This window comes from Cricetulus griseus, chromosome 4 (genome assembly GCF_003668045.3).
Source record: "Cricetulus griseus strain 17A/GY chromosome 4, alternate assembly CriGri-PICRH-1.0, whole genome shotgun sequence".
NCBI classification, from domain to species: domain Eukaryota; kingdom Metazoa; phylum Chordata; class Mammalia; order Rodentia; family Cricetidae; genus Cricetulus; species Cricetulus griseus.
Window position 1 is genome coordinate 204,143,561 of NC_048597.1, and position 12,887 is coordinate 204,156,447.

The window sequence follows — 12,887 nt, forward strand, 5'->3', positions numbered from 1 at the left end:
AGGCCGCTGCTTCCTGAGTGTTGGGAGTAAAGGCGTGTACCACCACCCACGGGCCCTGCTGTTTTTAATATATAAAAAAGCCTGCACAGTGTTGTGACTTACAAAAACAGATAAATAATAACGCTCTATGATGCAAAACTTGGGAATAAGGACAGCAACAAGGAGACAGCAAAGTAGCCCTGTGCATAATTGATGCTGAAGGAAGGGCCAGTAGGGAAGGGAACTGAAAGAAATAATGAACTCTGAGAGTGGGATTGGGGTGAAGAGATGGAAGGCAGACTCACTGAAGCAAGAACATTTACCATGCAGAAGTTGAGTTTTATTTTTTGGTTGATGGGGTTATGGTAAAGGGGGTCAGTGAAGCACTTAAAAAGGAGGCTGTTTCTCAGACCCTCTCAAAAGGGCAATAGGATCTGCTGCCAGGCACTGAGCGATGAACTAGCTAAGCAGTAAGGGTAGAAGCCATAATAACAGCAAGCCAATGGTTAGAAAGTAACGTTTGCTGTACGTGAAATTACAATAGAATGCTGTTCTGTACCTTGCAGCCCAACTGAATTGATTTCCATTCTCAGATCCTGCCCCTCATTTCAGTTCTGAGCCTCTTCTCTCAATCTGACCCTCACCTGTAATTGAAATCTAGTTAATTTTTTATACTCACTAAAGATACCACTTCCTTCAGGAAGATTTACAGACTTCCCTCCCCAGCCAAGACTGTTGGAAATGTTTCTGTTTCCATGGGAACGCATAATTTTCCAACTAGAGTGTATCGCATTAGATACACTTAATTGTTTAGTCTAGGATTAGAAGGTGAAATAATCTCCAGGCATGGTGGCAGGTGGATCTCTGAGTTGAGGCCAGCCAGGTCTACAAAGTCAGTTCAAAGACAGCCAGGACTACACTGAGAAACCCTGTCTCTGAGGAAAAGAAAGCAAGTGAAATTGTCACCTGAGCAGAGCAAGGCTTGGGACTGGGTGTTCTTGCAGTTCTGCCAGCTGCCTTGAATATATGAACATATGCAGCTCCTCAGTCAAACCCCCAAACCTGTACTTGTGAAAATAATTTTTACTTCAGAACAACCACAACCAATCAAAATGCAGAGTTGTGAAGCCCAGTCCCAATGGATACATCTATAAAACACTCCTTCGCCTAAGGCTTTGGGAACATTGCAAAAGAGCAAGCAGAAGGATTGTAAGAGCCAGGGGATCTGGAGTTTGCTGTGAGAGTGTAATACCAGAAGCTACACCCACAGTCTCACCAATATGACTGCCCTGAACAAGGATGGCACCAATGAACATGCCAAACTGGACAGAGAAAAGCTCACAAGGCCTGAAGGCTGCCTAAAGAACTGTAGGTGGCTGACTAAAGCTGGGAACAGGAGAGGTGGCTTTTCCCAGGGAAGAACACACCAATTGGTTGTCCAGTGCCAAACTGCTCTGAAAACATACATATAAGTAACATGATAGGGACTCAACGTGTTATATTTAGGTGTGTGTGTGTGTGCGTGTATATAATCAGTGAAAAAATGAGACCATGAATTTGAAGGGGAGCAGAAAAGGGCATGTGGGAAGACTTGGAGGGAGGGAGGAAAGGAAAGGGAAGCCTTTGTTATGATCTCTCTAAAATAAAATAATTTGTACTAAATGTTCATCCCTACATGTTTAAAAAAAATGCAGAGTAAGGCCCAAAGCAAGTTGTACAAATGTGTCCTAATAGAAGTAAGACTTGGTCTTCATTAAGACCAATTAAGTCCAATCTTAAAGCTTTCAAATCATAATTATAAACAGTTATCCTTAATGTATTTAAACCATGTCATCTTGACCTGGTTATTCAAACTAAATGAAGGAGACAGACTCATTAAATTAACCCAAGTAGACCTATGGAACCTCGAACACACAGAATTTGAGTCATAATTACAGTTCACCAGGGGTTGCACATCAGTAAAAAGCACTATATAATTCACTTCAAATTGCTCTTCTACCATGACATCAAATACCACTTTTCTCTTCCTTGAATGCCAGCTTCTTGTCCTCAAAGCCACCATTTGTTCAGTTTCCCCTGCAATGACTTTTCATCGGAAGTTACAAGGTAGTGCCTAAGATAGTCCATCAAAATGTTTTGTTTAGCTTAGTAAGATTTTTTTTCCTTTGAAATTTGATCTAATGTTTTCAAATTGGGAGATTTTACATAAAACTCAGATTTTCTTGGAAAATGGAAAAGACTGGCAATTCTAGGAGAGAGTCCAGCTAAGATGAGCTACTGCAACTTCTAGGGACAGGAGCTGTACACCCCAGTTGGCCAGGTCCTCACCGTGTACATAGCAGACAAATTTTCCTCATGAAGCCTGCCTGTGGACAATGTGGGACAGTCTAAGTCATATTCAAGTCTCCAGGCAATGACCAGAGCTGAAATCAGCTAGGCAGCACAGAGAGGGCCCAGTGTCTTGGTCAGTGTCTTGGTTCCATGATCTAGGTAGCCCCTCCCCCCATTTTTCCTTAAAATGGGGAAGGGAATGTAGACATGAATGCTACAGGGCAGGAGAGATGACTCGGTTGTTAAGAGCACTTTCTGCCATCCAAAGGACTGCAATTTGAATCCCAGCACCCATGTCAAGTGGCTCACAACCACCTGTGACTCCAACTACAGAAGATTTGATACACTCTTCAGGCCTCTCAGGTCATCAGCACATAAAATAAAATTTTGAAAAATGGTTGTGGAATCTATATACTGAAAGTGACCTTCAGTGTAATTGTTCCGGTCTGGCAGTGTAGCCCAGTAGTAGAGTGCTTGCTTGCCCTGCATACAAGATCCTGAATTGATTCCTGGGACCACAAATAAATAAATAAATATTCTGAAAGCTAAAACCTATCTACCGTGTTGCTTAACTGATAATACAAGAGACTTTCCTTCCTCTATAGGAGTTGAGCATAAGACCTTGTGCAGGTAAGCAAGTGGTCTACCACTGAACCATACACTCAGTTCTCACCAATCCTGCAGCTTACCTTTTCGAGTGAATCTGGCCAGCACACCTCCCTTCTGCCTGACTCTGCACCCCTCCCCGAGGACTTGAGTTGCAAATGCATGCTGGTTTTTTGTTTGTTTGTTTGTTTGTGTGTGGGGGGTGCTTAGAAATCCAAACTTAGGTTCTCATGATTACAAGCGAGCACTTTAACCACTGGCCCAGCCCCACAAATTCTTTTATTTGTACAGTTGGTCAGTTTATTTTCTCAAGCTTCCAGGGATGCAGTGCAATGATACCATTTTCAAGTAATAACTAGTCCACTTTCTCTTGTTCTGTTTTAAAAACCGTTTCCCTTCTTGCATAGCTCATTAGAGTAATGTTATCAGATGGTGTTCGTGGACAGCTTGTCTAGTTCCTGACTTTAACAAGAGTGCTTCTAGTGTGTTTATGAGAATGAGGATGACTTTGTTGTATATTGAATTGTGGTGGTTCATCTTCATTGTCCACTGGATTTAGAATTACCATGGAAACACACCTCTAGATGTTTCCAGAGAAGATCCATCCTGAATGTGGGTGGCGAAATCCCATTGTCACTGTCTAGGGGTCTTGATTGGATTCATTTCCTTGCCTGTTACATAATTAAAAGGCAGGGGAGCTGGGCAGTGGTGGTGCTCGCCCTTAATCCCATCCTATTAAAACCAAGTCCTCATTCCCCCTTCCCATCAGCCCCTGGTAGCCGACACTTAGCCTTGGTGTCTACACAATCACTGTAGACACCACATGTAAGTGGATTCTTACAATATTTATCCTTTTTTTTTTTGAGACAGACTCTTACTCTTTAGCCTAAGCTAGCCCCAAACTTTGGATAATCCTCCTGTCTCAGCTCCTGCAAAAAAAAATACAGATGTGGTCCACCACACTTTGGCAATATCTGTTCTTTGGCAGAATGTCCTCAAGTTCCATCTATGTTATACTGTATAAATGGCATAATCTCTCAACCTCTCTCTCTCTCTCTCTCTCTCTCTCTCTCTCTCTCTCTCTCTCTCATGTTGCATCCCCCCTTCCCCACCCACTCCTCCTTTCTGTCTCCTCCACTCCCATCTCTCTCTCTGGTAGTTGTCTCTAGACGTAAGCTCTCAGCTACTGCTTCAGCATCATGGCTGGTGGGCTGTAGCCATGCTCCCTGCCATGAGGGTCATGGACTCACCTTCTGAAACTGCAAGCCCGAAGTAAACTGTCTCTTTTATAAGTTGCACTGGTTGTGGTGTCTAATCATAGCAATAGAAAAGTAACTAAGTCCAACTGTCATACGGGGGACCCACAGAAAGCCTGCTACCACAGGGGTCCTTGCACTACACACCATTTTGGATCTTGGATCTATGTTTAAAAGAAAGGAATCAGTGTGACCATGCACTTGAAAAGTGACTCTTATGACAAAGGAGTGAGGAATTAAAGTCACCCTGTGGAAGAGGGCACAGCACAGGAGACTACAGGAACAGCTCACAAGGAGCAAACATTCCCTCCGTGTTCCTGAAGGCACAGAACAACCAATTCCATTTCAATTTGAGGTACAAAATGCTTTTATAACCTCTAGGAGAATTTGGCAATAGAACATGTGACACACACGGAGAAGCTACAGTTGGTAGAAAAGGCTCTGAAACGGGAAGGACAGCTGGAGGATCTTAGGTGTATACCCTGCAGCCTCCACCCTGCGGCCTCTCTTTTCCATGCCTCAGAAGGAAAACCAAAAATAGCCAGAGCAACATTTCCAAAGTAAAAATGCAGTATCAACTTGGTTTGATAGCATCTAGCGCCACATCCCATGAAATTTGGATCTAGTAAACTGACTGTGAAGTAACCCTAAGAAAGCCAACAACCTCAACAAGAAATGTTATCTCAGGTTATGGTTACTGGAACCAGAGGGATCACCAGGCACACCAAGGCCTGCACTGAAGGCTCCTTACTATCAGCTGTGTGTGCTCTTTATTTTCTTTTTCTTTTCTTTTTTTTATTTTTTTATTTTTTTTGGTTTTTCAAGGCAGGGTTTCTCTGTGTAGCTTTGGAACCTATCCTGGCACTCGCTCTGGAGATCCGCCTGCCTCTGCCTCCCGAGTGCTGGGGTTAAAGGCATGTGCCACCAACGCCCGGCAATGTTCTTTATTTTCTATAATTACTATTACTATTATTATTATTTTGAGATAGTATCTCACTGTGCAGCCTCAAACGCCTGATAGTCCCCCCAGCATAGCCTCCTACCTGCTGAGATTGCAGGTGTGAGCCACCATTTACATCTCTTATTTGAGTAATAGGAAAAAAATACCCAGATAAATTCAGATCCAATTAAACAAATGACAGAATCTTGTTCCTCTTTTAGCTAATAAAAATTAAGTGTTCCAATCTGTCCTATCTAAGCTTTGAATTTTAGTTTTTCATTTTCCCTATGTCATTGAAAGTTGTAGAGAGATACTGTGGATAAAGCACACAGTCCTTGCTTTGGGGTTGCAGTTTGGTTCTACCTCCCCCTACTGGCAACTTGGCCCTAGTTATCAAAATGTTGGCTGCACATGTTGAGAAGCCCCTGTGCAGCCAACAACCCAAAGGTGTCTGCCAATATCGGGCTTCAATTATGGCCACACATCCAAAGAATGTTGTGAAGGGACCAGCTTCCCTTTCGGCTGCCATAACAGCTTGCCATAAACTTGCCTTGGTCACTTAGAGGTCAGATGCCTGCCTCGTGACAAGGAACCAATCAGAAGTTAGCTGGTGGCGCTATGCTTTATGGCTCTGGGTGTGCTTTACAGACAAGCGCACAGCAATGACAAGCAGAGCATAGCAACCACCCTGGGAGGGCCTATGGGCCATAACAACCAGTTGACCAATCAACACAGGGCAAACCCTCCAAGCCTGGAGGCACACCAATCCTGAACCTGTGCATACCCCTAGACACTCCCCTTACGCTGCCCTATAAAGATCTGTCCGTAGCGGCTTCAAACTGTCTTTTCTAGCCATCGGCCATGGCAAGTAGGTGAAAGACCCGAGCTAATATGGGGTTAGCTCGTTAAATTACAATAAGGCCTCGTGCAGTCTGCAGCAAGCTCTCGAATCTGCCTGGTGATTGGGGTGACCGAAGTCGTGGCCTGAGACCCTGGATACCTGAGTTTTCCGGGGGTCTAACAGTTGTGTGGAATGGGCTTGAGATGCCATGACAATGTTAAAGCAAGGGGTCTTCCTGAACAACACAGGAATTGTGCAGTTTCATGAGGAAAAGTATGGAAGTGGACATGCATTTAAAAATGTGTATGGCCAGGCGTTGGTGGCACACGTCTTTAATCCCAGCACTCGGGAGGCAGAGGCAGGCGGATCTCTGTGAGTTCGAGACCAGCCTGGTCTACAAGAGCTAGTTCCAGGATAGCCTCCAAAGCCACAGAGAAACCCTGTCTCGAAAAACAAAAACAAAAAACAAAACAAAACAAAAAAATGTGTCTGTAGATAAAAATACAGTACACACATGGCAGGTGGCTCCTGATGGCCTCCAACTTAGATCAGCCCCTCATTTGATTCCCTTCCGGTGACTGCTGCTTCAACCTGATGACTTGTCTTGCCTCTAACAAACAGACCATAACAACCATGATGGGCTGTCCTTCCAAGATCAAGTTAAAATAATCCCTTGGCCACTTGTCCTGCCTTTTCTGGCTTCTCTCGCTGTCCTTGTTTGCTCTAATGCAGACAGTTCCTGTGCTCCTACTGAGAGGCCCACGTAAAAAACAAAACAAAACAAAAAAAAACTGAAGGAAGGGTTCAGGCCAAAAGCCAGAGACCAAATGAAGCTGCTTCCAATAACCTGTGAGGAGCTCCGCCCTGCCAGCAGGGGTCTCGGCAGCCCTACAGAGGACCTGTTCCAGCTGGCAGCCTGACACCAGCCTGCCTTAGGAAGTCCTCACTTGAGCCAGGTCAGCTCTGAAGCAGAGGGAATGGGAAGGAAAAAAAAAAAAAAAACTGTGCTTGTTGTTTGTCACTAATAAAATGTTGGGTAATTTGTAGCACATCAAATTACCTGATGTAATGTAACAGGAATATTTGTGAAGGCATCTATGAAGTATATTCCTTTTAAAACTAGAAACTGCTTGTCACTAGGGAAGAAAAAAGGATCCTGAGACTCAGGGGTGGTGGGACATACACTCCTTTTTTTTTTTTTTTCTTGGTTTTTCGAGACAGGGTTTCTCTGTGTAGCTTTGGAGCCTATCCTGGCACTCCCTCTGGAGACCAGGCTGGCCTTGAACCCACAAAGATCCACCTGCCTCTGCCTCCTGAGTGTTGGGATTAAAGGCGTGCACCACCAACACCCACCCGGCGCTTTTAGAACTTTTAACCATTGCTGGCACTAGGCTTACTGTTTAAATAAAATATTATGGTATCTGAATATGAAGAGCAGACAACTAACTCTACATCCAGGCTGGTCTTCACTGAGAGATGGGAATGATGGAGTTTCACCTTGCCCCACGGGCCAGGCCCTTGAATGAACTTGGAGGGTAAACAGACCACGAGTTGAAAAGCCAGGCTGTATGGATGAGAGGCTGAGTCCTAGACCCTAGTCCATGGAATAGACACATGAACCTAGCACAGTGAATGCCAATTTTCTGGATCTCTATTTCCTTGTGTGTAAAACTGAGATAGTAATACTGTGCTAGATAGTTTTATGTCATTTTGACACAAGCTAAAGTCATCTGAGAGGAGGGAACCTCAATTGCGAAAATGCCACCATAAATTCAGGGTGTAGGCAAGCCTGTAGGGTATCTTCTTAATTAGTGATTGATGATGAGGGCCCAGCTCATTGTGGGTGGTGTCATCCCTGAGCTGGTGATCCTGAGTTTCATAAGAAAGCAGATTGTACAAGCCAGTCATCAGCATCCCTCCATGGCCTCTACATCAGCTCCCACCTCCAGGTTCCTAGCCTATTCAAGTTCCTGCCCTGTTTTGAGTTCCTGTCCTGGCTTCCTTCAATGATGGACTATAATGTGGAAATATAAGCCAAATAAACCCTTTCCTCCCCAACTTGCTTTTTGGTCATGGTGTTTTATTGCAGCCATAGAAACTCTAACTAGGACGCTGGGCGTTGGTGGCGCATGCCTTTAATCCCAGCACTCGGGGATGCAGAGTCAGGCAGATCTCTGTGAGTTCAAGGCCAGCCTGGTCTCCAGAGCAAGTGCCAGGATAGGCTCCAAAGCTACACAGAGAAACCCTGTCTCGAAAAACCAAAAAAAAAAAAAAAAAAAAAAAAAAAGAAACCCTAACTAGGACAAATACTGACCTTACTGGGTATGGTAGCACATGGTCATAATCCCAGAACTGAGACACTAAGGCAGGGAGACCTAGATACGGGTCTGGAGAGATGGCCCAGTGGTTAAGAGCACTGGCTGCCTTCCAGAGGACCCAAATTGGAATTTTTTTTCTTTTTACAGAGTACTGTTCCATGGCTCAGGTTGACTTTGAACTCCAGATTCTTGTGTCTTCACACAAGGCTCCTGTTTAAATACTAGTCCCAACTGGCAGAACTGTTTGGGAAGGATTAGGAGGTGTGGCCTTGTTGGGAAAGGTATGTCACTGAGGGCAGGCTTTTTTTTTTTTTTTTTTTTTTGGTTCTTTTTCAAGACAGGGTTTCCCTGTAGCTTTGGAGGCTGTCCTGTAATTAGGTCTTGTAGACCAGACTGGTCTCAAACTCACAGAGATCCACCTGCCTCTGCCTCCCAAGTGCTGGGATTAAAGGTGTGCACCACCAACACCTGGCGCTTTTTTTCTTTAAGATTTTATTTATTTATTATGTATACAACATTCTGCTTCCATGTGTGTCTGCACACCAGAAGAGAGCACCAGATCTCATAACGGATGGTTGTGAGCCACCATGTGGTTGCTGGGAATTGAACTCAGGAACCCTGGAAGAGCAGTCGGTGCTCGTAACCTCTGAGCCATCTCTCCAGCCCCTGAGGGCAGGCTTTAAGGTTTTAGAAGACTCAGTGTCATTCCCAGTGTGCTGTTTGCTTCCTACTTGTGAGATGCTTGCTTCAGCTGCCTGCTGCTGTCTTTACTCTGCCATTATGGACTCTAACCCTCTGAAACTGTAAACCCATTTAAATGCTTTCTTTTGCAGGTTGCCTCATGGTGTTCTGTCACAGCAATAGAAACCCCAACTAACACAACCATCTCAAACAAAGTTTCACAAATATAAACTGTAGAGAAAGTCGTGGAAGTATTTGATCGCATTAAAAATTAAAGAAATTTATTTTTAGAAGCCATCATAGTGAAGGAACCGGCTTCCCTTTTGGCAGCCATAATGGTTGAACATGTGCTTCTATGACCATGACCTAGACACTAGAAAGTCAGATGCCTGTCTCGTGACAGGGAGCCAATCAGAAGTTACCTGGTGGCGCTATGCTTTACGACCCTGGGTGTGCTTTACGGACAAGCGCACGACAATGACGTAGAGAGCATAGCAACCACCCTGGGAGGGCCTATGAGCCATAACAACCCGTTGACCAATCAACACAGGGCAAGCTTTCCAAGCCTGGAAGCACACCAATCATGAGCCTGTGCGTAAGCCTGTGCGTACCCCTAGACACTCCCCTTACGCTGCCCTATAAGATCTTTTGGGAGCCCGGAGGAGCCGTCTTTTCTAGCCGTCCGCCATGGCGGGTGGGTGAAAGACCCGAGCTAACATGGGGTTAACTCGTTAAATTACAATAAAGCCTCGTGCAGTTTGCAGCAAGCTCTCGAATCTGCCTGGTGATTGGGGTGACCGCGAACCTGGCCTGAGACCCCGGATACTTGAGTTTTCGGGGGTCTAACATTTTGGGGGCTCGTCCGGGATTTGCGACCACCCTTCACCTGAGTGGATTCGATCTGGGAGGTAAGATGATTCGAGCCCGAAACTTATATATGTTCAATGTTCTATGTTTCTTGTTTTGTCTCTTGCTGTGTTGTTGGTTTGGTGCCATGATTTATATTTGATCTGCGCAGAATTTGTATTTGTAATTCAGACTTCTGGGGATGACCCTAAAGTCCTGCCCTGGACAAAAGTCCAAGGGTTGCTTGATTTGATCTGCGCAGAATTTGTAATTTGTATTTGATCTGCGCAGAATTTGTAATTGAACCATAGGGTAAGCAGACTTGCGAGAACCTTGGTTCCACCCTGGATGAAAGTCCAAGGTTTGGTTGTAATTTTGGTTTGGGGCACCATTTCTTTGCCGCGGTTTGTGCTGTCTAATGTGCTGTCATTTGTGTTATATGTTTCTTAAGCATCTCTTTCTGTCCCACATTGCCCATGCACGTGGCATGCATGGGTCAGGGGGTCAGGGGTCTTTTCTTCTCTGAGCACATGGCGCCACCTCAACTGTTATCGGCAGATGCGCCGGAGGACAGACTGCCACTCTGAGGACACCCAGGACCCAGGAGGTATGGACTCGGGCCAAGGACACTTGGACCCGCCTCAGTTAGCCGCCAGGTTCTGCCGCCTGGCTTCCCGCGCCATTGCCTTATAAGCAGCGCGGGCGGATTGGGTTGGCGTCTATTCTTTCCTGTCTATTCTGTGTTATCATCATTGGTTTTCAATTCAGGATCCACCACAACACCCCCTTTCTATTCCCACCTGCGGGTCTATGAGGCATGCCCAGTAGGGCTGTTTCTGCCCCAGCTGCCGTTGTGGCTGTTTCCCTGCTCTGAGGGAACATGGCTACAAGGCCACCATCTGCTACCCGTCTTTCTGTGCTCCACACACATGGTATGCAGGAGGGCCGCAGGAGTCTTTCCCACCCCTGGATTGGCCAAGGGTCTGGGGTTACCAGCAGCACCCCTACCCCAGGTCTCTCTACCTTAAGCACATGGAGCCCGAGCGTATGAACTTATCTGGCCTGATCCGGACATCTAAATGGCCTTAAAGTTATTAAGAACTATAAAAGGGACTTTGACAAAATTTTTATGTTAACTAAAAAATAAGAAAAAAATGTAAAAGACAAGTAATAAAGAAAAAAATTGTCTTAAGAATGTCTAAGAAAGTCAGAAAAATAAAATAAAAGGTTATAGAGAGTTAAAGCAAGTGGTAAAAGTTATAGAGGGTTAAAGTAAATTGTAGAAGGTCAGAGGAAAGTTGTCGAAGGTCAGAGAAAAGGTTGTTACAAGTGAAAAAAAAAACTGTAAACTGTGCTATGGTTTCTCATGTCTACAAATAATAAATTTTAAAAATGATAATATAAGTTAAAATTTTAACCATATTAAGCTAATTCTGTTTTAAAAAGTCCTGTTTATTTCTCAAGTAAATTATGTATACTTGTTTTAAAAATGTTCTATTTCCTGGTATAAACTTAAGCATGTTAAGCAAAGCAAGTTACGGCCATTTTGTAACTGGTCACATGACTTGACTGGTCGCCATTTTGCTAAAGTTAAAAAAAGAATAATTAAACCGCCATCTTGACTAAAGGTGACCACATGGAAATTAGAGGTACCATCTTAGAAACAAGTTTTTCAATTAAGATTTAAAATGTTAATGCTTCTATATATTACAGAAAAGACCTTAAGGAAATTTAAATTTCTTTTTAACCAGTTTTTTAAATGTTTGTTTTTATTAATGTTTGTACTTAAAGAGCTTCAATTTAGAATTATTCTTAAGCAAAGCCTGACAATGTAAAGTTCTTGTTTTGTAAAAGATGCTGATCTATTTTAAGATGTTACAGTTCATGTTTTTAGAAATTAAGTTTAGGGTGTTGGTAGCACACACCTTTAAGCTCAGGGTGTAGGTGGCACACGCCTTTAATCCCACCACTCGGGAGTAAGAGGCAGATGGATCTTTATGAGTTCAAGGCCTGTCTGGTCTGGCAGATCGAATTCCAGGACAGGCTCCAAAGTCACAGAAAAACCCTGCCTCAGAAAGAAGTTAAGCTACTGTTTAAGGAATATAAGGTAGCTCTATATAGTTTTAAGTTCAGCTGTATTACAGAAATAAGACTTTACCTAGCCACCTGTATGCTTAATGTGTGCTTAAGGCAAGTAACTAAAACAGACAAACAGACCTCTAATGCTTCAGAGATCTTCAGAATATGGCATTTAAATTGTTATCTTTAAAGTTTATAATGTCAGACAGACTGCCAGATCCGGACAGTGACCCAAAGTCTCCAAAGAAGATTACGAGGCACCTCAGTTCCTGCACCTGGACCAGTGAGCGAGATGCTCAGATGTGAACCTGCCGCCTGCCAGAACCTAGCCGAGACTGTGGACAAAGCTGCTGGACACTGGAAAATTGATTGCACCCCTTTGCCTAGACAAAACAAGGTCAGTCTTTTCCATGTCCCTCTTCCACAGAGAGAAAAAAAACTCTCACAGTATAGGCCTGGCGAAGATTGCTGTTCTTTGAGACAGCTGCCTCCAACGGTAATGGAGAAACTTGGGTGTGGCTAACTGTATATAGACTGGCTTCTGTCACTTTTCATAGATTTGGATAAAATATACCCCTCTCAGATCTCTGAAATATTACTGGTTGTCAGCTTGACAGCATCAGTCAGTCAGATCCACTATAGACTAGTCAGTATGTTAGCTGATGAAATAGTAACTATCTACTGTTCAGGCACAAGCTCAAGGTTTTTAAGTTTATTTTGATTGTCATCTAAGTACAAACTTAAAGGGCTTTTCATCAGGCCAAAGGCACCTCTGTCCAATCCATACCTGGCTCTCTGGACAGAAGAAAAATGTACATGCTTATAGCCCAAATCTGTAGTTTTTGCTAGGACTCAAAGTTATAAATATGTTCTTGCTGTTTGAACAGATATCCAGATATCTGCTTTTTCTGCACTGTGGGCTTCAGTAAATAAGTTTTAACCTCTGTTCCTAGTTTAAATATGTCTTAAACAGGTTTCTGCTTCTGACAGACATCTGAGTATCAGTTGCT